This window comes from Triturus cristatus, chromosome 7, assembly GCF_964204655.1.
Source record: "Triturus cristatus chromosome 7, aTriCri1.1, whole genome shotgun sequence".
Taxonomy (NCBI): domain Eukaryota; kingdom Metazoa; phylum Chordata; class Amphibia; order Caudata; family Salamandridae; genus Triturus; species Triturus cristatus.
The window spans coordinates 1124607875-1124635290 of record NC_140590.1 but is presented as its reverse complement, the minus strand read 5'-3'; the positions used below and the strand labels follow the sequence as shown (position 1 = coordinate 1124635290).

The 27416-nt window shown below is 42.9% G+C and overlaps 1 long non-coding RNA gene across 5 annotated transcripts in view; it reads left to right on the top strand.

Moving 5' to 3' along the window:
* Positions 1-4982, top strand: part of LOC146811204 (uncharacterized) — a 117739-nt gene extending 112757 nt beyond the window's left edge. For 2 of the 5 annotated variants that reach the window (XR_014966697.1, XR_014966696.1), the window contains one exon: positions 1643-2135. This is a non-coding gene — a long non-coding RNA (uncharacterized LOC146811204). Of the gene's footprint in view, positions 1-1642; positions 2136-4778 lie in introns of those variants that run through there. The other 3 variants (XR_014966695.1, XR_014966694.1, XR_014966698.1) reach the window with 3 other exon arrangements.
* Positions 4983-27416: the final 22434 nt, after the last annotated feature.

Sequence of the window (27416 nt, the reverse complement as noted above, 5' to 3'; positions counted from 1 at the left end):
GGAAATTCCATGCACTTCAATGCCACTGTCAAGAAGTTTCTCCTACATTCTAGAAGGAGGTTACCAGGGTATAACACTAGAACCTTAAACAATGACTCTTTTGTTCAGTCCTGGACCTGCGGAAGGACTCTCAGAGGACTGCTTGCTGGCGACCTTGTTGTGCTCTCTGCGATACTGCTTTGCTGTACCTGGAAGGACTTTTTTGCCCTGCTGTTGAGCTCTGCATCTTCCCCTGGACTAAGGACTGCCAGAATGACTCCAAGAGCTAGTGTACTGGCCTTTTGTTGTGAGTCACAGGGACACAAACGGCTTCAACCATTTTTGGACCCACACCTAGACTCAGAGTGAGTCCTAAACCCCCAAATGTTGTCCCAAGAGTCCAGAAACCTTGGTTGCGGTGCTAAAGGTGCCCAGATGCCCAAATCCCAAAACTGAGGATTTAGAATTATATGGTCCCAAGAAGTCTTTGCGAACCAGGAGGAGCCTGTTTTGAGCCCTAATGTACCTCAAAATAGGCCTAGGTAGCTACATGACCTTTTACCTACATTTGTTCTAACTTGCTCTGCATAACGGTTCTTGCACTGAACTTTTGCCTAGTTATAGGCTGAATAAATGTTGATCAGTTTTCTCTGAAACTGGCCTGATTTATTATGCATGAGGATACCTAGTTTCATATTGTAATCCCCTGCCCAGGACGTACACAGCAGGATAACTATGTTCTGTATAAACTGCTAACGTCATCCTTGGATGACAGGTCCACTGTACATAATGGCAAGCCATTACATATCTAGGTAGAACCCCTGCGGGTACTTTTTGGGTATAAAAGAACCACATCTTTGCTGGGTAACCAGAGGAGAAGCTTCCATGCTGACACAAGATGCTGAGGTCCTGGCCTGCAGAAGGTCCAGCATGAAGTGGTCTGACATCCCTTGCGGGGAGTCCAACTCGAACCAAGACAGGGTCCTTCATTCTCTCCCAGCAGGTAATTGGGTTCGCTCTTTCCAAGGGGATTCTTGGCTGTACACCCACATACATGCTAGGTACACTTAGATAGGGTTCACATCTTAGGAGTACGCTTGATTACTGCCATGTATTGATATGCCTGCATATATTTACTGTTTTAGTACCATGGTAGTATTCTACCTTTTATTTACTCTGCCGGTGCTTGTAATCATATATATCTGTTTCTGTCTAATGATTGTCTCAGCAAACATTTTTTATTCTAGAATTACACTGGTTCAATAAATGCTTATTGAAAATATCCCCATCGTTTATTCTGCATATCTCTCTGAGACTAAGTGAGCACAATTGACTCAGTGAAAAGTACTTTACTTTTTACGATCCCTGAAGGATGAAGGGTTGTCATGTTCAATAGTTGCCAGAAACTATTCACTCCTTTGTAAGGTTAGGCGGAGTATGGTGGCACTGTGAGCTAGCTGGTCTAATGGCTGACATATTTATTATGGTGTTTGGAATCAGTCTGAACACCAAAACCTTAGTTTATGTTGTCTAAACGCACAGATCGTATGTATTATTAGAAACTACACAACAAGACTTGGTCCAACCTGCCTGCTTACTGCACGAGGTTCATCTCCGATCAGATTGACGTCATGGCTTTTCCAATGACTTTGTTTCTCCGCAGCAGCAAATCTTGTTCAGTGGTTCTTCCTCGAAGGGGGATCCGGCCTTGTGAAACTGTCTTCAGCTACTGCCCTCTGCCTAATCCCGCTGGAGATTCCGGACTTCCAAAAAAGAGACCAAGTCCAAATGTTAAAATCTTCACATGGCATCGATCAAAGACTATCTGACCATGATGCTCCGTCCTTGAACACCCCACTGACTTTTACTTTCTCAGAAACTTTTTCTCAAAACTTTCTTCTAAGTCCGAAAGTAAGCCCAAACCAGCCCAATCCAGTTCTTGTATCCGAACCATGCTCCATCATGTCATCAAAGTCAGCCATATTTTTTTATTTTGACCAGATCTTGCATGACTAAATGTCAGCGGTTGGGTATTTGATCATTTAGGTGCTACTTTTTGCTAAAAAACATTAAACATTCATAATTCTGGTTCTACTGATTGGATTTTGCTGTCTTGGTGTCAAATAATGTATTAAAACCTACTCTATTTTCCTAAATTGTTGTGAGATTTTTGTGTTTTTGTGTTTTTACTCTATTACCATTAGTGAGCTGCATACATACCTTAGACATTAGCCCCAAGTTAAGCATGACTACATTTTGTTTTTTGTGCCAAGCTACCCAGGGTTAAGCACAGGTAAATGTAATGACAATTTATGGTTCACACTGCAAAGGACTGTGGATGTTGCTTGACCAGAGCTCACATCTCAGTCACACAACAACTCAGTTTCTCATATTGGTGTTCAATGGTGTGGAGCAGGACTTGTATTTGTGCAGTGCCATACAGTGATTTGTGTAACACAAAATCACAGTTAAATAGTTTCATACAAACTCTGGCCTTTTTAAATTATTTGCAGTCTCCCATTGGTTGTTTTTTTTCCAACTTAAGTACTCTACCCTCCTCTTTTTACCATGGAGATGGACCTGATTAATGTTGACAATCTCACTAGGCCTTGACTGCAAAGTAATTACTAGACAATAGTTATTGCATTCTTGAAATTCCTATCCATAGTACCAGATTTTAAAAGATACAATTCTTATCACCTTCCCAGCCAGGCCACTCTTAATGAGAATCCAAACTTTGCACCACTGGAGAAGCTCATTTAAAGCACACTGTTTAGTTTAAAGTTGTGATTCCAGCCATCCTCTAGGCCTTCCTCACTGGCAAGCTTGGCCAGGAGCAGCACATGCTGGAGCCTGACAAACTGTGGAGTGTCTCTCATGCCGGGTGAAATACAATGCAATTAGTGCAGTGTGTGTGGGACACTCTTGCATCATCAGTGCCATGACAAAGGGAATGGGATCAATTAAGATCACTCTGTCAGTATAGTAATATGGTATTTAATCTAAGATATTATAACCTAATCAATGATGTCCGCTATTTGGCAGGACAGCTGACAATCATTAGTAACAGTCATGGGAGCCAGATTCACAAAATATTTGGTAGAATTCCATATCCACATTTTGAACTTAAATTGTAAAGAATTACAGGTATGACAGGTGTGCAGCTGGTTTATCACTTGTCACTTGTGTAATGTAAACAAGTTTATACATTTTTAGACTAGACAGTGCTTTTAATTTAATTTCGAAACCTCTGCAACTGCCCTCCTTGAACAAACTCAGTCCCTTCAGCCCATATACTGTCCTTTCTGCTCCTCGCTACTTCTGCTCACGATTATTAGCGATTGATCTTAAAAAGTTGTGGATTGCAACACTAGCCGAAAGTTCCAGCGAGCAATGTAAGTGAACTATATTTCTACTAGCAGGGTTTGGGGTGAGGAGGGATAGGGCAGAGTGAGAGATTCTCCCACAGAGTAAATTTCGAACAACATTGGGCCAAGTAATGCATTTATTTTAAAAGACAATTTTCGCATACAATAATAAACTAGATCTGAAAGGGCACTCGTACCTAGCCAGTGCAAAAATATTGCCACATGCCCCATCACATGCTAAAAATGACCTCTGGTTTTCAAGGGCAACACTTTTGTCATTTTGCTATGGATGCCCTCATACTGTGGGTACCCTGTTTTACCAAGAAATAACTCCAATACATCATCACCAAAATGCTGCCCTTGTTCCCTTGCACCAGGAATGGCACACCATATGCTAGAATGTGCCTTAGATAAACCCCATAGACATGGGGCCACATATACCAAAAAGTGTACACAGAATGCAAGGGCAATCATTTTGCTAAAGGTGTTCCACGCTCTAGGTGCTCTTTTTTGTCAAGAATTATCACGAATATGTCCGCACCAACATTTTGCAGTGAATGCCCTCATATGACATGAATTATCTCCTGTGTGCCAGGGTTTGCATTTTCTCAAAACAACATCCTCCATCCAGAAGGGCATGTATGCTCTTCCAAGAAGCCAAGAATTATCCCCAATATGCTAGGGCCAGCAGTGCAGTTACAAGCATAAAACACCCACAGGTACACACACACTCTCTCACACACACAATCACACTGACACCCTCTCACCTTCTCTTATACACTCATAATCACAGACACAACACACACACGCACATAAATACACTCACAGACTCACTCTCTCTCTCACACTGTACCTCAAACTCTAATTTATGCAATCTGCATTTGAGTAAGAAGAAATTGAACTCAAGCTGCCCTATAATAATTTTCTTGGCTCACAAGTGAAACTTTGTAAAAACACGTTCTCTATACTCCATTAAAAAGTGGAAACAATCAGCATTTACAATGCTTGTTTACATACATGATGAGAATGATATAGTGCACTTCATAAAATGGGTGAAAAGTGTTTTTATCTGGTTATCCACGTGGATCATGATATAAGATCATTGCGTATGAACAAAACCACTTTATGAGAGGGATAGTACGTAATGTGCAAATCCATCAGGTAATCCTTCCTTTTAAGCCAGCAACATTTTAAAATTGGAAAATTCAGGCCTTCACAAGTTACAAAAAGTACCATTATATAACCACCAGATTATAATGTATGCACTTTTTTAGAATATTGAGATTGTTTCATTATAATTCAATGTCATGCCAATCCCTGTTTTATATGATTGAATTTACTATAAAGTTACACTTTTGTTTTAATCAAATTGTATTGTTTTATTTGACTTGATTTCATGTCATACCATCCTTTGTCTCATGTATGTTCTAGGATACGCTTACTGGAGTAAGTACAGATTGTTTATCAGATTGTTTATCATGCTATTGTTTGTACAAAAACATGTAAATTACGTATACTGTGCTTTTCAATGAAGACATTGAAGGTCCATGCTGTGAATAATTTGAGGGTGTGCAGTGGAATGGTCAGTCTAAATTAACCATTCGCACACTCAAAGCATTTTCTGCAAATAAAGATCTAGTTTCCACAACGTTAAATGTCCTATCAGCCAATCAGAATGTGAATTACAACCTACTCTGCTGCTTCTACCTAACTCATTTCAAGATACACAATATGATGTAATATTGCAATGTTTACCTACCAATGATTAGCAAAGGCATTCATCAACAGTAGAAAATGTGCATGATTTTTCCAATCACATTTGGTTACAGTGGATATGTTCTAATAGGCATTATAAATTCATCAGCTGTAAACTATAAAAAATGCAGCCCTGGTTGCAAAGTACCAGGGACTGAATCATTGGTGTTAGCACCCATTTTATGCCTGCAAGATGCCTAAATTTCAAACACATAACTTGGAATTACTCTGAGTTAATGCATGAACTTTGGGCAGAATAGGTTGAAAACAGGGAGAGGAACTCCCTGCACACTGTTCACCCCTTAATTAAGTGAAATGTTGAGTTATAGCCACTGGTGTCTCCAAAGGGGAGGCAGATGTGACCAGTCTCCAAGTCCTATTTATCCTGGCTCCCCTTTGTGGCCCACCACCACAGCTTCGGGATGTGCCAGGCAATGGCAAATAAAAAAATAGACACCACAATTTGCATGTCATATCAATTTGTCCAACAACTACCTAGCAATGTTGTTTGCTTAAAATGTTCAAATCCAACATATGTATATATATATATACCAATTCAGCTGAGCTAGCTGAACTCACGGCATTGGGAGGGCCTTAGGAATATAAGGGAGGAAGTTGGACTCACCTCATTTTCAGCCACGGCATGTAAGGAAGGCTCATAGGAGCCGAAATGCATTATGCCACACAAGCTGCAGAATAAAGAACTCCTGCCAAGTTGCCCGCTGTGTCCTCTTGCTTCTTCGACAGAAAGGTAGTCTGTGTGTATATATATATATATATATATATATATATATATATATATATATATATATATATAATTCTCCAAGGTAAGCCTGATGCTTCAAGGACGCACTCCCAGTCACAGCTGATCACAAGGAACAATTTCAGAAGAAAAACCGGAAGCTGCATTCCAGGTAAAATTGCTTTTATTCCCAACGCGTTTCGAGGCGGCAGCCTCTTCATCATGGGTTACTGTTCGGATATGGCATGGAGGTTCCGATGTGCATGCTGCTTCGTTTTTAACCCTCAGTGGATCGCGCACAGCACGTGATATTCTGCACAGCATGCTGGGCTTGGTAGTCCTCATCGGCATTGTTTGTGCCTATAGTAGGCTCCTTGCCACATCCTATGATTAGTCAGTGTTCGTTACAAATTAATATACCTCTCGTAGGCCCCGGGATGATGTTCCGGTTTATATTTACTCTTGTGACTGGGCTGCTCGCAGCTGTGAGGAAATCCCAATGCCGCGCAGCCTTCTCCCTCTTCCAAGGTGTAATGGAAAGAAAAAATGGTGCAATCCTTCACGGCGAGGCAGCCGTGTAAAATGTGATTCTCCAAGGTAAGCCTGATGCTTCAAGGACGCACTCCCAGTCACAGCTGATCACAAGGAACAATTTCAGAAGAAAAACCGGAAGCTGGATCGCGCACAGCTGGGCTGCTCGCAGCTGTGAGGAAATCCCAATGCCGCGAACATCATCCCGGGGCCTACGAGGTATATTAATTTGTAACGAACACTGACTAATCATAGGATAAGCAATTTTACCTGGAATGCAGCTTCCGGTTTTTCTTCTGAAATTGTTCCTTGTGATCAGCTGTGACTGGGAGTGCGTCCTTGAAGCATCAGGCTTACCTTGGAGAATCACATTTTACACGGCTGCCTCGCCGTGAAGGATTGCACCATTTTTTCTTTCCATTACACCTTGGAAGAGGGAGAAGGCTGCGCGGCATTGGGATTTCCTCACAGCTGCGAGCAGCCCAGTCACAAGAGTAAATATAAACCGGAACATCATCCCGGGGCCTACGAGAGGTATATTAATTTGTAACGAACACTGACTAATCATAGGATGTGGCAAGGAGCCTACTATAGGCACAAACAATGCCGATGAGGACTACCAAGCCCAGCATGCTGTGCAGAATATCACGTGCTGTGCGCGATCCACTGAGGGTTAAAAACGAAGCAGCATGCACATCGGAACCTCCATGCCATATCCGAACAGTAACCCATGATGAAGAGGCTGCCGCCTCGAAACGCGTTGGGAATAAAAGCAATTTTACCTGGAATGCAGCTTCCGGTTTTTCTTCTGAAATTGTTCCTTGTGATCAGCTGTGACTGGGAGTGCGTCCTTGAAGCATCAGGCTTACCTTGGAGAATCATATATATATATATATATACATACATATATATATATATATATTATCTACCTGCGGTCGCCAGTAGATAGTTATAGTTACAACCTAGTTTCCATAGAAAATCTCAAAATTCTATTTTGAATAACTTTTGCACCGGTTGACGAATCCTCGCAAAATTTTCAAAACTAATGGGGCGCTCCGTTCAGCTCCTACCCTGAAAGTCTTGGGGTGATTCGTCAAGCGGGCGCCGAGAAAAAGGGGGGGTCCCAAAACGCATTTTCCCCATGCATTTTTCCATAGGACCGTTAGTCGCAGCTACAGCCCGAACGGCTGAACAGAATTACGTGGAATTTGGCAGAGAGGTAGCCATAAGGTCAAGGAAGTGCCTTTTGCAGGTCTGGTGTAAATCTGTTCAGTATTTCCTGAGAAAATAGCATTTAAAAGCATATCAATATCTATGCGCGCGCACCGTGCGCGCACTGTGCGCGCACCCTGCCGTGCGCGAGCGCAATTCTGATTGGTCGCTAGATGTCGGTAAACATTCGAATCGGTCAAAACCAGGAAGTGTCGGCCGCCATTTTGTCTCTCGCAGTCTGAGGGGGTGAAAAACAAAGGTGGAGAACGTGAAAAAGGGGCAGAGTGGACAGTTCCTGACCCCCTAGCCTTGGTCAGGGGGTCACAGAATGATCCCCAAGGGAGAAAAAAACAATTTTTTTTTTCTTATAAATCGCGAGGTGCGCGCACCCTGCGCGCACTGCGAACCGTGGGTGCTCGGTGTGCGAAGCGCTCCGAGTGCCCACAGAGCGCGCACAGTGTAAAACCTGGAAAAAAAAAAAAAAAACATAACTTAGCATTTAAAAAACCGTACAAATTCACTGAAAAAACCATAGGTTTCACACACGTTATAGTTACGAATTAGCATTTAAAAAACCTTGCAAATTCACTTAAAAAACCATAGGTTTCACACATGTTATAGTTAGCTGGACATTTCACGGATGACATATGTGTCTTTCTGAAAAATAAATATTTGTAATATATGTATAGCTAAAGATTAATGGAAGAAGACATGGGTAAATAAGTGTCTAAATACAGTGATGTAATATCTGAAGTCATCAGCAGTGGATTGCGGTTGCGTGAGTTATAGTTGCCTGCAGTAACTATAACGGGGGAATTTCATTGTTTTTTTACGAGTGAAATGTCCAGCTAACTATAACATGTGTGAAACCTATGGTTTTTTAAGTGAATATATATATATACATATATATGAATCCACCATCCCACTCCAATGAAGAAGAAGGCACGTACTCGAGGAAGTCAGGTATGGCTTTGTTTAATGTCTCGGATCTCGCTCGACCCCCTGGCAAGAGAGACGCGTTTCGCCTTCACAAAAGGCTTTCTCAATCTAAATGGCGCCAAACACATTTGAATATAAATAGCCCTTCCCCCCTTAAAGGCAATGGTAAACATAAAAGAAATACAGATATGTTTAAAGCATGCATTGAAAAAAGCTTTCTGCGATGTAAATATACACATTTCAGGCATCCTATATATATATTTTCACTGAAAAAAACATAGGTTTCAGGGACGTTATAGTTAGAAATTAGCAATTAAAAAGCCTTAGAAATTCACTGAAATAACCACAGGTTTCAGGGACGTTATAGTTAGTTGGACGTTTCACTCGTACAAAACCAGAAAAATTCAGCCGTTATAGTTAGTTCAGCTAAATATAACGGGCACCCCGCAATGCGCTGCTGATGATGTCACATATTACAACATTCATGACATAGTCAGTGACATCACTGATGACATCTCAAATTACATCACTGATGACATTACTGATGACATCGTCAGCAGTGCATTGCGGGGGCGCGAGTTATAGTTAGCTGAACTAACTATAACGGCTGAATTTCTCTGGTTTTGTACGAGTGAAATGTCCAACTAACTATAACGTCCCTGAAACCTGTGTTTTTTCAGTGAATTTCAAAGGTTTTTTAAATACTAATTTCAAACTATGACGTCCCTGAAACCTATGTTTTTTTTCAGTGAATTTCAAAGGTTTTTTAAATGCTAATTTCTAACTATAAAGTCCCTGAAACATATGGTTTTTTCAGTGAATTTCAATTTTAAATGCTAATTTCTAACTATGCCTACAAAGGTAGGACATGTGAAGAAAGAGGAAGAAAAGCGCAGAAAGAAGCAAGAGATGTGCAGAAAGAACCAACAGAGGAGCAGAACGTCCTCCTGTGCACCAACTTTTTGCTGACGGGTACTGGCGGTAACTGACTCTGACTAACCAGGCCTAGAGCCAGTGCTATGCTAAAAGACACTAAGAATACAGTGAAAACACCTACATACACTAGGGAACACTATGTGTTGGGGTACCCCTGTGATTAGCAGGACCTCCTCTGTATTTGCCATGAGTTAATGACTGGGTCATTGCATGAGTACATGAGTAGTGACTGGATGATTAGAGTTCTACAAGGAGAGAGCATGGTGATTTTATAAGTGCTTGGATTTTGGCAGAGTGATTGAATAAGTACATGGTGCTGGCTGGGTGATTGGAGGAGTGCATGGGTAGTGACAGGGCGATGGCTGGACTGCATAGGTACTACCTGGGTAATTGCAGGAGTGAATCAGTACTGTATAGGTGGTTAGAGGTCTGTATGGGTAGTGCACAGGGGATTGTAGCAGTGCCTGGGTCATTGCATAAGTACATGGGTACTGACTGGATGAAGAGAGTACTGAAAGGAGAGTGCTTGGTGAATGTATAAGTGCTTGGGTTTTGGCAGAGTGATTGGATAAGTACATCGTGCTGGCTTGGTGATTAGAAGACTGCATGGGCAGTGCACAGGTGATTGTACCACTGCACATGTTAGTGCCTGGGTCATTGCATGAGTACATGGGTAGTGACTGGATGATTAGAGTACTGCAAGGACAGTGCATGGTGATTTTATAACTGCTTGGGTTTTGGCGGAGTGATTGGATAAGTACATAGTGCTGGCTGGGTGATTGGAGGAGTGCAAGGGTAAAGACAGAGGGATTTTCTGGAGTGTATGGGTACTTCCTGGGTAATTAGAGGATTGAATCAGTAGTGTGTAGGTTGTTAGAGGTCTGCATGAGAAGTGCTCAGGGGATTGTAGCAGTGCTTGTGTTAGTGCCTGGGTCATTGCATGACTACATCGGTAGTGACTGGATGATTAGAGTACTGCAAGGACAGTGCATGGTGATTTTATAACTGCTTGGGTTTTGGCGGAGTGATTGGATAAGTACATAGTGCTGGCTGGGTGATTGGAGGAGTGCAAGGGTAAAGACAGAGGGATTTTCTGGAGTGTATGGGTACTTCCTGGGTAATTAGAGGAGTGAATCAGTAGTGTGTAGGTTGTTAGAGGTCTGCATGGGAAGTGCTCAGGGGATTGTAGCGGTGCTTGTGTTAGTGCCTGGGTCATTGCATGACTACATGGGTAGTGACTGGATGATTAGAGCACTGCAAGGAGAGTGCATGGTGAATTTATAAATGCTTGGGTTTTGGCGGACTGTTTGAATAAGGAAATGGTGCTGGCAGGGTGATTGGAAGAGTGCTCAGGGAGTGACAGGGGGATTTCTAGACTGCATGGGTGTGCTCTGGAGATTTTAGCACTGCATGAGTTAGTGCCTTGGCCATTGCATGAGTGCATGCGTAGTGACTGGATGATTAGAGTGCTGCAAGGAGACTGCATGGTGAATTTATAAGTGCTGGGGTTTTGGCAGAGCGATTAGATAAGTATATGGTGCTGGCAGAGTGATTGGAACAGTGCACAGGGAGTGACAGAGGGATTGCTGGACTGCATGGGTAATGCGCTGGGGATTTTAGCAGTGCATGTGTTAGTGCCTAGGCCATTGCATCAGTACATGGGTAGTGACTGGATGAATATAGTACTGTAAGGCGAGTCGATGGTGAATTATAAATGCTTGGGTTTTGGCGGACTGATTGGATACGTACATGGTGTTGGCTGGGTGATTGGAGAAGTGCATGGGTAGTGACAAGGAGATGGCTGGACTGCATCAGTAGTGCTCAGGGGATTGTAGCAGTGCATGTGTTAGTGCCCGGGTCATTGCATGAGTACATGGGTAGTAACTGGATGACTAGATTGCTGCAAGGACAGTACATGGTGATTTTATAACTGCTTGGGTTTTGGCGGAGTGATTGGATAAGTACATAGTGCTGGCTGGGTGATTGGAGGAGTGCAAGGGTAAAGACAGAGGGATTTTCTGGAGTGTATGGGTACTTCCTGGGTAATTAGAGGAGTGAATCAGTAGTGTGTAGGTTGTTAGAGGTCTGCATGGGAAGTGCTCAGGGGATTGTAGCAGTGCTTGTGTTAGTGCCTGGGTCATTGCATGACTACATGGGTAGTGACTGGATGATTAGAGTACTGCAAGGAGAGTGCATGGTGAATTTATGAATGCTTGGGTTTTGGCGGACTGTTTGCATAAGGAAATGGTGCTGGCAGGGTGATTGGAAGAGTGCTCAGGGAGTGACAGGGGGATTTCTGGATTGCATGGGTGTGTTCTGGAGATTTTAGTACTGCATGAGTTAGTGCCTTGGCCATTGCATGAGTACATGCGTAGTGACTGGATGATTAGAGTGCTGCAAAGAGACTGCATCATGAATTTATAAGTGCTGGGGTTTTGGCAGAGCGATTAGATAAGTATTTGGTACTGGCAGAGTGATTGGAACAGTGCTCAGGGAGTGACAGAGGGATTGCTGGACTGCATGGGTAGTGCGCTGGGGATTGTAGAAGTGCATGTGTTAGTGCCTGGGCCATTGCATCAGTACATGGGTAGTGACTGGATGAATATAGTACTGTAAGGAGAGTCGATGGTGAATTATAAGTGCTTGGGTTTTGGCGGACTGATTGGATAAGTACATTGTGCTGGCTGGGTGCTTGGTGGAGTGCATAGGTAGTGACAGGCAGATTACTGGACTGCATAGCTAGTCCTCAGGGGATTGTAGCACTACATCTGTTAGTGCCTGGGCCATTGCATAAACACATTGTTAGTGACTGGGTAATTAGAGTGCTGCAAAGATACTACATGGTGAATTTATAAGTGCTTGGGTATTGGCACAGTGATTGGATAAGTATACGGTGCTGACAGGGTGATTAGAAAAGTGCTCACGTAGTGACAAATGGAAAGCTGGAGTGCATAGGTACTGCTATGGAGATTGTAGCAGTAAATGTATTAGTGCCTAGGCCATTGCATGAAGAGTGCACAGGGAGTGACAGGGGGATTGCTGGACTGCATGGGTAGTACTCTTGGGATTGTAGCACTGCATGAGTTAGTGCCTGGGCCTTTGCATGAGTACATGGGTAGTAACTGGATGATTAGAGTGCTGCAGGGAGAGTGCATGGTGAATTTGTAAATACACATGCCCTCATGCAATGTCCCAGGCACGAATACATTCACTGCTTCAATCGCCACACCTTGTCAGCACTGTGTTCTTATCCAATAAGTGCTCCAATACACTAGCACTTATAAATTCACCATGTACTCTCTTTGCAGTACTCTAATCATCCAGTCACTAACCATGTACTTATGGAATGACCCAGGCACTAACAGATGTAGTGCTACAATCCCCAGAGGACTACCTTTGCACTCCAGCAATCTACCTGTCAGTCTTTGACCACTATAGATGTTATAGTTGTTTGGATTCGTACATGATAGTGACTGGGTCATTGGAGGAGTGCACAGGGAGTGACAGTGTGATTGCGGGACTGCATGGGTACTACTTGGGGAATTGAAGGAGCAAATAATAAGTGTGTAAGTGTTTAGAGGACTGTATGGGTAGTGCATAGGGGATTTCAGCAGTGGTCAGTTAGGGCCTGGATCATTGCATGAGTACATAGCTACTGACTGAAACATTAAAATACTGCAAAGAGAGTGCCTGAGTGAATTTATAAGTGCTTGGGTATTCGGCAGAGTGTTTGGATTAGTACATAGTAGTGGCTGAGTGACTGGAGGAGTGCACGGGGAGTGACAGGGTGATTGCTGGACTGCATGGGTACTACCAGGGGAATTGAAGGAGCGAATGAGAAGTGTGTAGTTGGTTAGCGGACTGCATGGGTAGTACACAGGGATTGTAGCAGTGCAGGTGTTAGTGCCTGGATCATTGCATGACTACATGGGTAGTGACTGAATGTTTAGAGTACTGCGAGGAGAGTGCATGGTGAATTTATAAGTGCTTGGGTTTTGGCGCAGTGATAGGATAAGGACATAGGACTGGCTGGGTGATTGGAGGACTTGATAAGTAGTACCAGGGAGATTACTGGACTGCATAGGTAGTCCTCAAGGGATTGCAGCAGTGCATGTGTTACTGACTGGGTCATTGCATGAGTACATGGGGATAGACTGGATGATTGGAGTGCTGCAAGGACAGTGCATGGTAATTGTATAACTGCTTGGGTTTTGGTGGAGTGATTGGATAAGTACATAGTGCTGGCTGGGTGATTGGAGGAGTGCATGGGTAGTGACAGAGGGATTTCTGGAGTGCATGGGTTCTACCTGGGTTATTGGAGGTGTGAATCAGTAGTGTGTAGGTGGTTATAGGTCTTCATGGGAAGTGCTCAGGGGATTGTAGAAGTGAATGTGTTAGTGCCTGGGGCATTGCATGACTACATGCGTAGTGACTGGAAGATTAGAGTACTGCAAGGAGAGTGCATGGTGAATGTATAAGTGCTTGGGTTTTGGCGGAGTGATTGGATAAGTACATGGTGCTCACTGGGTTATTGGAGAAGTGCATGGGTAGTGACAGGGTGATGGCTTGTCTGCATGGATAATTCTCAGGGTATTGTAGCAGTGCATGAGTTAGTGCATGGGTCATTGCATGAGTGCATGGGAGTGACTTGATGATTAGAGTGCTTCAAGGAGAGTGCATAGTGAATTTATAAGTGCTTTGTTTTGGCAGAGTGATTGGATAAGTACACCCATGTCACATCAGGCCCCACCCCAACCCTTCACCACTGTGCAAACGCACCCCCCTGGTGGGTTTTAAGTTGGGGGATTAATTCCCCTTGAATCCTGAGGGATTGAAGGGAAATTAATTCCCCAACTTAAAAAGTGCCACGGGGCGCGTTTGCAGAGAGTTGCTGGGAGGGGGCGGGGCTTCTGGTGCAAGCCCGTCTTTTCTTTTTTTTTTTAAAGGGGGGCTGTGTGGCCCCCCTTCCTTTCCTATTTTTTGGGCTCTGGGGACACTGTCCCCCAGGGCCTGACCCCTATTTTATTTTTTTAAATGGAAGGGGGCTGCGTGGCTCCTGTCCAGAGGCCATTTTCAGTCCCGGGGACCCCATCCCCAGGGCCAGCCTTCTCCTTTTCTTTATTTTTTCTGTTGTAGGGCAGGGGGGGGGCGTGTAGCCCCCCTTCCCTGGGCCACTATTGGCCCCGAGGACTCCATCCCATGGGGCCTGGCCATCCTTTTTTTTTGGGAGGGGGTCTGCGTGGCAAATTATTGCTCCGGGGACCCCATCCCCCGGGGCCGGTCTGCTTTTTATTTATTTATTTGAAAGGGGATGGGGGCCACGTGGCCACCCTATCGGGCCACTTCTGGCGCTGGGCACCCTGGGGGGAGCCCCAATTCCCCCACGTTCCCGCCAGCTCCCCACCTCCTCCGGAAGCCAGCATTGCTTTCCCACTCGGGAGCTGCTTATATGCAGCTCCCCTTGTGGAAAATCAATCTGGTTTGGATTTTGGAAGTGAGAGCAGGAAACCTGCACTCGCTTCCAAAATCCAAACCAGTGTTTGCTATGACAGGGTGGGAGCCACACGGCTCCCACCCTGTCATAGCAAACAGCAGTGTCCCGGGGGTGGGCAACCTGGGACACTGCAGGAGCCGGCCCTGGGGGGTGGCGGTCCCCAGGGCCAAGGAGGGCTCCTGGAGGGGGGCAGTGCTCCCCCCTCCCTTTATTTACATAACCCTGGGGAGGTGGTGGTCGCCATGGCTCGGGGGTCCGTAATAGACCCCCGCATTTGCATCATTAGTGCCCCGGGGAGGTGGTGGTCCCCGGGGCGTGTGGAGGGACTTGAGCCCCACACACAGGTCTTTTTTTTTTTTTAAAAAGCCCCGTGGGTGGTGGTCACCTGGGCAGCGGGGGTGCCTTGGAGGCCCCCCACAGATTAATTAAAAAGGCTGCGGGAGGGCTGCGTGCCCTCTCGCATATTATTAACTTAGCCCCGCGAAGGTGGCAGTCCCCGGGCCGCCGCCATTTTTTAATTATGAATTGGGCAATGCCCCCGGGACCTGGCCCACCCAGGGGCCTCATTTAAATGAAGCGCGGGAGCCTACACTTCATTTTTTTAAATAATTTCGGCGGGATTCGTGCCCAAGCAAGAATTCCGCCCAAATTATTTTTAAAAAAAGGCTTTTTCTGGGCCTGGGGGTCCTTGTGGGACCCGCTGAGCAGCCCTAGGGGGTCAGGGTGTTTCTACCATGCCCCCTTTTCTTGTTTTTTAATCTTTTTTCAACTGTTTTCTTGTGACTCGGTTCTACATTTCCTGATTTGGAGTGTTGGCAGGCAATTAGACTGAGGCTCGTGGTCGGGAGGGTTCACGAACACACCACTGCCCTAGATATCGATACTTTTTCCTTTTCTAATTTCTCAGGAACTACTGAACGGATTTAAACCATTTAACAAAAAGGACTCTTTCTGAACCAAGGGCTACCTTTTTGCTAAATTTGGTGTAATTCCGTTCAGGAGTTTGGGCTGTAGCTTTGTCTAAAGTTTCCTATAGAAAATTACATCTGGAAAACCCTCCTTTTTTCTCGACCCCCGCTTGACAAATCACCCCGAAACTTTCAAGACAGGAGCTGACCAGAGCGGGCAGCTAGTTTTTAAAATTTAGCGAAGATTCGTCAACTGGCGCTAAAGTTATTGGGAAAACAAAAAACGCTTTTCCGATGGAAACTAGGTCCTAACTACCTACTGGGGACCGCCAGCAGGTAATGTATGTTTATACACATATATATTACCTACTGGTGGTTGGCAGTAGATAGTTATAGTTAGGAGGTAGTTTCCATGGGAAAACATTTTTTGACTTGCCTACATCTTTGGCACCAGTTGACAAAGCTTCACAAAGTTTTCCCAGAAATGTTTGCCAACATTCTAGTTGAGCATTGGAAGTTTTAGGGCGATTTGTCAAGCGGGGCTGATCTGAATTCCTTGGTGGAGGTGAATTCATTCATGGTCTTTTGGAGTCTGTAGTGACTGTGACGAGTGGGTTCTCTCTTGGCCTCTTCTGGTGAGAGCAGAGTTCATGGTTCTTATTTAAAGGACTACAAGTATTAAAATGTGCAAAATCACCTAAAGTTCTGTCCATTTGGCCCTGCCCGCCAGTTCACTTTAGTAGTATGCAATGGTCTTCCTCCCTTTTGTCTGAATGATGGCCAGTTTACCAAAAGGCCCTTAAGTGCGTTTCCCCATGGTATTGGTCACTCATTCTTGATGCCAAAGAAAATGAGGACATCTCGACCACACAAAGCACCTATGTCATATAGTTAAGATGAAGTACCCTCGTTTGGTAGAGATTCACCTCTTTGTAGTCTCCTTTTCTTCTCTATAGGAGGATTAATGTTATCACATATTTCTGGATAAAGACGCATGAGGAACAATCACATTGCAGAAATACACACAAAGCCACTGGAGACATTTACTCCTGTTCCATTATGCAGCTTTAGTGTAGAATACACACTAAACATTCACCCAAATAGGTAGCACTTACTAAAATAGGTACTACTTACTAATTAACCAGTTAAAATGACTCCTGTTGGGTAGACTTTTTCTGCAATACTGTGAACCCGTGCTCAATAAAGGGGTAGGTGCGATTCTCTTCTGGCCCAGTCACTCACAGAGCTACTGACACACCCAAACCGACACTCACATACCTACTGAAAAACTAATCAGCCCTTCTCACATGCATTCACAGACCAACACAGCTACTTACACACCCATACAGCCACTAACAGACCCACTCACAGACCTAAACAGTCACTTACACAGCTACTCACATACCCATAGAACCACTTATGCACATACTCACAGACCTATAATCTACTCACACACCCACATAACCTCTCACACACCCACTCACATACCCATACAACCACTCACACAGCCACTCACAGCCAGAAAACTACTCACACATCCATACAGCCAGTCATACACCCACTTACATATCCATACACCCATTCACACACCCACTCACGGACCTATGCAGCCAATCACACACACATTCCAAAGGGTAGATGTAACAGGAAATACATTTTATAATACCTTTAAAATTCTCAAAAAAAGCAAAGTTTATAGGGATGCTGTAGTTAGAAAGTAACATTACAAAATATGGGAAATTCATTAAAAAAACAACGCTTAAAGGGACATTATAGTTAGGAAATAGAATTAATAAACCTTGTAAAAGTGAAATTTGAACTCAACTATAACGTCCCTGTAACCTTGGTTTTTTCATCGAATTTCTAAGGTTTTCAAATTCTATTTCCTAACTATAATGTCCCTGTAACCTTTAGATTTTTTTGTGAATTTCTATGTTTTTTAATGTTACTCCGTAACTGTTCATGGCACCCCTTGGCCGCATTGTATGAGCCCACTGCATCAACATTGCCTCCTACGCTGATGACAATGAGCTTATCATCTCCCTCACAGATGTAAGCAACACCAGAAGGACTAACTTTACCTGCTGCATAAGCAATGTGGCCAACTGGATGAGAGAGAACTGCATTAAACTCAACACAGACAAAACTGAGATCCTGAACTTCGGAAACAAGAGCTCCCCATGGAAATCCTCCTGGTAGCCATCTGAACTAGATTCCCGGCCCACCTGCTCAGACCACACCAGAAACCTCTGCATAATCTTAGACATCAAACTCATGATGAATCAACCAGTCAATGCCATAGACGCATCCTGCTACCTCATACTAAGAATGCTTCACAAGATTTTTAAATGGCTGCCCATTGGCACAAGATGCACGGTCACCCAGGCCCTCATAATTAGCCGACTCAACGATAGCAATGTGATCTACATCAGCATCTCCAACCAACTCTCGCAAAGACTCCAGACCACCCAAAACACCACCGCCAGACTCATCCTAGACATCTCCAGAAGCACTAACATCACTGCCTACCTCACTTGACTACATTGGCTACCCATCCAAAAATGCTGCCAATTCAAGCTGCTCATCCACAACACTAGCATACCTCAACAGCTCACTTCAACTCTATCAACGTTTCAGACACTACACTCTACTTCTTTCACCCTTCCATCAGTCCTCAAAATCTGCAGAAGCAAGTCAGAAGGGTGCACCTTCTTCTTTATCACTGCCAAGCCCTAGAATGAACTTCCTCAACACATCTGGACAGCTCCTTCACTTCTCAACTTCAGTTGGAAACTGAACATTCCACTCCACTAGCGGTTCACCTTGGAGCTCTGGGCTACGTTTCTGCAACATCTCCTGAATATGACATAACATAACATGACATAATAGATACCCTGGCTAAATAGTGTACAATCAATCAGTTACAAACCATGAAGTTGAACGTGTAGGCATCTCACAATCATAAAGAATATAACATGGAAAAATCAACCACTCTACGGATGGTAAAGCTCAAAAGTATTTTAAACAAAAAACTGTCTGCTCTTACTGGGCCTGGATCCGCTTTCTCCATGACCAAATCAATACCAGTGAGAATGTTATAATGGTTGTGTTTCGCTTTCTTCAAAAATTGTGCAGCAGAGTTTATTGTAATTTTTATCATGTACTATTAACATTTTTAAATTTGTAGGGATTCCTCAAGGATTCGTTATGTATACAGTGCAAGCACTGTGAGTAACAAGGTGGAATTCATATATCAGATGCCCATGGAGTGGTTTAATATTTTTGAACACTAGTGAAAAAAAATGTACAACCGTTGTGCAACCTACTAGACAACCTGAAGCATAACTTGATTTTAAAATGGTACAGGAGTAATGCTATTTTTTTTATTTTTTATTTTATCGTAATGTGTAAGGAATTTTATCTAGTCTGTTGTTTTAAGCTAAAGAGTAAACATGTAATGGAGAGATTGTTATCATCCAATCATTGAAATGAATGAAGCACCTTTGTTTAACATCTTCAAACCTATCTTCAAGGTTTGATTCAATGTACTAAACTGTTACTTCACAGAAATAAACTGTTCACAGCCATTGCATAAATGATCAAACGACACCCAGTATGCAAGAGGCCTTGACGAGAATACACCTATGGGTTGTGGTTGGGTCATGGCAGCCCTCTGACCGGCAGCCTATCACAGTAAGGGTAGAATGGCCAGTCCGGGTTTGCCATTCCACTAAGGTGGGCTCTGGAAGATGGTCCTGAGAGTTCCAAGCACTCTCATAGTGATGGCACTGAACAGCCAAAACAACAGTCAGCGTTTGGCATTGCTTCTGCTCCTCTAAGGGACAAATGTTTCTGCTTAAAATGTCAATAGGTATAATCCAGTGCTGTATAAATAATCTCTGGATTGTGTCATGCACTGATTATTGGTTCCCATCTAGAGGCACCACCCCCTCTCTGGGGAATACTAGAGCTAAATGTAGTTCCTGCAACATTTGTGTATAGCATTCCTCAGAAGAATCCTTAAGAGAGCTTAGAAGCTGCACACTTATTGGGACTTCTGTCTAGGGCTTCTCAGTACTAGAGTTTTCTGAAAAGGAACTTTCTTGAGAAAATGAGTGATTTAGTGCTCATTTTAAAGGGTTTTACTACTAAATATCGACAACAACAATATTGTGGTACATCAAGATCTAGGACAAAATATAGAAGGACAAATTTCATTTTTTTTGTTTTAAATTTTGTATTATCAGCTTGAAAACACAGGCAATTTGTATAATCTTGTTGAGTAGCATTAGAATCTGTTACATATATTACAGTCATGCATTCCCCTATGTTTAACAATTCTTAGAAAGCAAAAAGACAAACCATTGATTATTACATTAGCAATATTACTAAGAATAGAGCAAAGTCGGATTGGGTTTATATAAGCCAGTTATATACCACTTAGCTTTCCAACCATTGTGTAAATGGGGCCCATATTTGTGTGCCCCTTTCCCGTCTTCTCCTGCCCCCCCTTAAGAAAACGGCTGACTCCAACCTGTAGAGGGCTAAGATCCTTGCTCTCCAGATCATAAAGGTTGGGGCGGCAGAATTTATCCATTCTGATGTAATACATAATCTGATTTGCGACATTGCAATATATATTAGAGCAGTGACATGACTCGTTCTATTCATTGATATATCAGTTTCACAGCCCATTATAACTAATTCAGCTGATAAAACCAAGGGGATTTTGAGGCTGTCAGTAATAAATGTTTGAACATCTTGAAGGAATTGGGCCAATTTAGGACAGGAAAAAAACATGTGGACATCATCAGCCGCTATTATGCCGCATCTAGGACAGCTGTGGCCGCCCCTACCGCCCCATTTATATATTTTGGCTGGGGTGTAATAAAGGTCATACAGGGCCATATAACTTTGGGAGCGCAAACTCCCAGAAATTAGAGCCTTAGCAGAGAGTTCTAAGGCCTGAGCTATATCAATATCCAACTTACAGAATTTGGCTTCCAATTTAGCTTTAGATTTCAATATGTCATCAGGGAAAACTGAAAGTAGATTTCTATAAATTGGTCCAATTCGTGAGTTTTTAAAAATTAAATCCATAAGTGTATTCCTACAAAATAATGTTGGGGTATTAGATAGAAGTTTAGAGAGGCAACTGCGGACCTGCAGGTATTTAAAAAAGTGATGGGTATCTAGTGCAAACTTTTCTTTTAAAAAAAGAAAAGTAGCCATATTCCCTTCATATGCCAAATCCCCTACTATCTTAATACCTTGGACCTGCCAACTTATTGTGACGTTATCTTGGAAAATTGAAGGGAGCAATCTGGCTGCTGACAAGGGGGTATAGATGTTAATATTAGCAATCGGCCATCTACGTCGAACCTTCCTCCATATTGAGTACATGGAGATAATAACTTTAAACTTGGTCTTTTTATAGTAGCTGGGTTCGAGTATTGACGTTAGTGTCCCCTTGGCAGCATATCCTAGCCCGATCTCGAAGATAGATGGTGACCTGCATGGTGGAAGATTTGCTCTGTCCCCAAACAGTGGAACGGCAAGATATTGAATAAACGCTGACCAGCTGTATAGAAGCAGATTAGGAACAGACCACCCCCCTCTTTCCAATGGAAGCTGCATCCATTTTGCGGCCCTGCGTGACTGGCGATAACCCCATAAAAACCTGTTGCAGCATCTCTCTGCGCGAATAATGCTGGACTGAGCAAATTCCAAGGGAATAGTCCTAAATACATACAGAAATTTCGGGAGTATCAGCATCTTTAAGACATTGCGCCTGCCAAACAGGGACAGATGCAGCTTATCTAATCTACATAGCGTAAGATTAACTTTGTCAATAATGGGAGAGATATTCTTATCAGGCAGACTATCAATTGCGGCTGTTATTTCTATCCCTAAATAACGAGCACTGTGAACCACCGGTGCAGTAGAGGGGCCCACTGCCGCCGTTTGAACTACCTGGGTTTTCTGGGCGTTAAGTTTGTAGCCCGAGTACTGGCCGTAGTGTTTAGCTGCCGCTTTTATTGCTGAGAATGAGGTGGAAACATCTGAAGTAACCACTATAATGTCATCTGCATAAGCTAGAACTTTAAAATCGACTGTATGGTTTTTAACAAAAGCTATGTTTGGGCAAAGTTCAAGTTTACTCAGAAATGGATCTATATATAGGGCAAACAGGAGGGGGGAGCACGGACAACCTTGTCGAGTACCCCTACTGATTGCAAAAGAACTTGAACCCTTTCCAGATATAGATATAGTTGCACAAGGTGTTATATATAAAGACTGCAAAGCATGAATAAAATTGGCACAGACCCCCTTCCAATGTAGGACCCGCCAGAGAAACCCCCAGGCAACCCTGTCGAACGCCTTTTCGGCGTCCAACAGGATTGCCCCAAGAGGGGAGCCCGAGGCCTGGGCCCAGTCTAAGAGTGCAATAACACGGCGGACATGATCCGTCGTGTCCCTGCCAGGGATAAATCCATGTTGCCGGATGGAAACTAATGGAGTTATCACCCGTGCCAGCCTCGTTGCCAAAATTTTTGCAAATATTTTGTTGTCAGTGTTGATTAATGATATCGGACGAAACGAAGCGGGATCCAACTCTGGTTTGTCCTTCTTCTTAAAAAGAATTATAGTTGTGTTGCACCAAGAATCTGGTATATGACCTAGTTGTGCCTCTCTTAGTATTTTCAAGAAATCCTCGCGGATCTCCAGCCGGAATATTTTATAAAATTCCAGCGGAATCCCGTCCGGTCCTGCAGCTTTGCCATTTGCCAATGAATTCAGTGCAGTTTCCACCTCAACCCATTCTATAGGTGCCGCCAGAACAACGTTCTCTTGATCTGAAACTCTGAGAGTGTTGAGATCTGATAGAAAGGTGATGATGTCATGATCTATATCTCGGTCCCTGATTTCTTCCGTGTATAATGATTTATAAAACTCAAGAAAAACAGATAAGACAGATTCTGGATTATCCTGAATATTTCCGTGACTATCCTGTATCTTAGTAATGCGGTTAGCCGTAGCTCGTTGCTGTAGTCGTTTGGCCAGGACCTTACCTGACTGTTCACCAAACTCAAACATCATTGAGCGATACTGAAAGTATTTAGCTGCAAGGTCCTGTCCAAAGAAGGACAAATTTCAAAGTTATGTATATATATATATATATATATAGGGAAGTATAGATTTACTATTCCTAACTCTACGTAACTTGAAGATATGTGTACAGCGTAGGTATCTAGATGTGGAGTTAGGTATAGGAAATCTAGACCTACTGTCTCAATTTTTTTTCAATATTTTGTATTCGATAATCTGTCCCACCAATATGGTGGCTTTAATATTCTGGATGCATGCTAGCACATCACTTTGAAAACCTGTATACGACCACGCATTTTTTAGTATATTGGCCAAAGTCTTTGAAGAAAACTGAGCTATATCAATGACATCGTCTTGCAATATTCTAGGGATCCCCATGCAGCATTTCCTGCAATCTATTGAGGATCAAGTACACGTCTGCAAGAACCAGATAAGATTTCGTGGAGAGCTAGGGTTTATAGTTTCATGGCGACCACTTATAGTGAAATATGTTGTTAAATTTAGGTGACAGTGCGGTAAGGAAACCTTCTGTGAAATAATGATGCAAAGTGAGAAGTGTAGCTCACTGGTTAGAGGAGGCATACCCTGAAGCAGAGATCAGACCCGGGACCTGGGTTCGATTCCCGACGCGGCAGGGTCCAGAGCCCAATTGTCCACGGACTCGATAATTCTCGCTTCGGTGCCCACTCTAAGCACGAGTTCACACTATGCAGCTCTGGGCAACAAGCCTGCTTAATCTCCACAATGGCCCCCCGCGGCGGGATGCCTGGCTTTCACCTTGGGGATGCCCAGTACGGGTTATCTTACAGGGAAAAACCAGGACGGGTTCCCAATGCAAGCGCCAAGATGCCCGTAGGGTGATAGCTGCGCTCTATAAGTACATCAATCAATCAATCAAGCTACAATTTGAGAAAACTGAGATTTTTAAGGATACCCGTATGTCAGAAACTATGTTAGGGATAGGAAAAGGTTTTCTATATAAGTCACATATGATTAAATCTAACATTGAACTTTTGCCCTTAATGAGGCCAGGCAATAAAGTACTTTTCCTGGTGTGAAAGCACAATATTTAGGCCCCTTTTCTACCTTTCCCTGCAACTGAACTTTCTAGGTGCCTCAGGATTTAAAGGAGTTAGCATCATCGACAATTTAAAAATTAAAATGTAGCCCATTTGGCCACACAATGAGGACTCACAGTCGGTAGATGGGATTTAGTACAGGTTTATCACAAACTCAGAGCCAGACTGATATACTCTAGTTGTAAGAATACTTTGTAGAAATACAGAATCACTACAGGCAGAACAAATTGTCTCACAAAATTTAGTCTCAATAGCATGAAACAAACAAGAAATTCAGGAACGGCACTGCAGAAAAGCAAAAATAGTATCTGATGATCAGAATAAGATTTACATTCCCCTTGTCTAAGCATGAGTAGAGCAAGATTATCTCACTAAACCTAATCTAATTAGTAAATTCAGGGAAACCCAACATTGATCCAGTAAGGCAGAAAGGTGTCAGCATTGTAGAAGTCTTCTTTCTCTAATCAAAAGTATTGCACAGCATAAAGCAACACAACTAGAAATAGCATAGAGGTCTGTAACCCTCGGAGTCAGGAAAAGGATATAAGAAACACAAAGCGTGATCACCAACAAAACCCTTAAAGAACATTCAAGAATCTCATATCGCATGTCCACTTTCTCATGGTAAAACCTTGGGAACTGCACTTCAACTCCTCTCTTCTGATCCACACATTGAGGAGTACTTGCATTCCTTTGGTCTTCAGAAACAGCTTAGACCGCGGCTCTCCCTTAGCTCATTAATGCTTCTCATTCTTGTAAACGATGCTCCCTTGGAGCCTCACTATTTCTTTTGCACAATGAACCTTTCTCAAACCATGAGATCATGCTTATGCACCCGCAAAGGAGATAAAAACATTGCAGCCCAAGCAATGCTTAAGACCTTTGGCCAAGTTAACGTGGCAAACAATTCAGGACACATTTAAATGCATGATTATGGATACACACATAGTTACAATATAGATGCGGAGTACTATTCATATATGTGGAGAAGTGTGGCTCAATGATTAGAGCGGCATACCCTGATGCAGAGGTCTAGCCCGGGACCAGGGTTCAATTCCCCGCCTCAGCGGGTCTTGGGCTCAAAAAATTCCACGGACCTGATAATTCTCGCCTCGTGCCATTCCAATCATGGAGTCCCACTCTGCAACTCTGGGCAATAGCTTGCTTAATCTCCACAATGGCCCCCACAACGCTAAGGATGCCTGGCCTCTACCTTGGGGGTGCCCAGGAGTGGTCGCCTCACAGGGAAAGCCAGGATGGGTTCCACAGCGGTATTCGTACAAGCGCCTTGAGACCCTTACGGGTGAGTAGTGCGCTATACAAGTATCAATTTACAATTTACATATATTCAAAAGAATAAATGATTGTATAAGAGTTAACAACATTATTCAAGAAATGTAAATATATATATATATATATATATATATATATTACAGCAATTCCTTCTGAGTCCTTAGAAGGAAAAACGAAGCCGTGTGTGGTCCTTCAAAATTCTTTATTCAGCCACTCTGCCAAACGCGTTTCGAGTGCGAAGCACTCTTGTTCACTGACAAATAAAATCAAAGCGAGCGGCCATTTTTACATTGTTTACCACGTGATTAAGTTAAACTACAAAAAAAGTGTATTAGAAAACAGACTTGTAGTTTTTTGGTTTCTTGAATAGAAAGGTAGCACGCGATGGTTGACAAAACCGCATTTGTTAAAATTTCACTTGATATAAAGTAAAACATGCGTACAACCTAGTTGTATCAAATATACATACTAGTTTTTTTATATACACAAATATTTACAATAAGAATTGATTTATAAATATCTATAAAAATTAATAAATATTATAAAACTCAATTGTTGGCAATACAGCCCCAGTGGGCTCACGTAGCCAGGTTTTTGTCACTTTCGCTGCTATTCATTTCTGCCCCAGTGGGCCTATAACCACCATGGATACAATCTTTCTACTACATGTCATGAATTCATCTTAAAACCCATTAAACCCAACGTTTAAAACTGACAATGATAAAATAATACATTATTCAGACTAGATGAGTGTACAAATCTTCTTCTATGTTCAGTCCATCAGGTTGTTTGGAATTTAGTTCAACAATATACCTTGACTCTAATTTTCTCAAAGCTCTTTCCCGGTTCCCTCCTCTTATGTTTTTTGGTACCGCATCAATTACAAAGTAGGATAAACCTTTAACATCTTTTTTTTGAAATTTCTCAAAATGTCTGGCGACTGGGTATGCCCGATCGCCATTCTTAATAGCCCTAAGGTGCTGTAAAATCCTCTTGTGTACCTCTAGGATTGTGCTGCCCACGTACTTCAGGCCACAAGGGCACTGGAGCACATAGACAGCAAAATCTGTTTTACAGGAATATTTGCCTCTAATTTTCTTTGAATGTTTACTAAAGCCTGGTTTGTATCTTTCTGTATTTACGCCGTGCGTACAAGCTTTGCATTTGGGGCATTTAATAAATCCTTTGCGTCTTGTAAGCCAAGTGGTTTTTTTTTGTGGCTTACTTAGGGTATTTTTCACCAGGGCTTGTTTGAAAGATTTTGCTTTGCGGAATGTAATCTGGGGTCTCCGTGTAACAGTCTCACCTAAAATTGGGTCATTTTTTATTAAATGCCTGTGTTTATTGCAGATGTTCCTTAATTTATCATGCTGAATGCTATAGGTTGTTATAAATCTACATTCCTTGTTGGTTTCTTTTTCATCTTTTTGTTTAGCTTTCTTATTGCTAAACAGGATCTCTTCTCTTTTCTTTTCGTTAGTTCTACGCATTGCATCTTCAACCCAACTGTCAGGATACCCTCTATCTTTAAACCTTTTTTCTAAGGTTCTAAATTCTTTTTGCAATTCTTTCTCACTGCTACAATTCCGTCTGGTTCTTAAGCATTCCCCATAGGGGATGCTTCTCTTTAAATTTACCGGGTGGAAACTTGTAGCATGTAGGATTGTGTTACTGGATGTGGGTTTCCTGTAAAGTGTGGTTTGTATTCTGCCACTTTCTATAAACACTGTTACATCCAAAAAGTTGACACTAGTCCGGCTAATTTCACTTGTGAAACTTAAATTGAGGTCATTTTGTTGAAGCTTATTTATGAAGGATTTTGCTTGGTTCTCAGTACCCTTCCACACTACAAATAAGTCATCTATATATCTGCTCCAATGCATGATGTTTTCTTCCCATTCTTTGCTATGTTGTTCCCTGACCACCTGCTCCTCCCACCAGCCCATATGCAAATTCGCATAGCTGGGGGCGAAGCAGGTGCCCATTGCCGTACCACAGGTCTGTTGAAAGAGTTCTTCATTAAAGAGGAAATAATTGCTAGTCAAGCATTTTTCAACCATGCTAAGGATC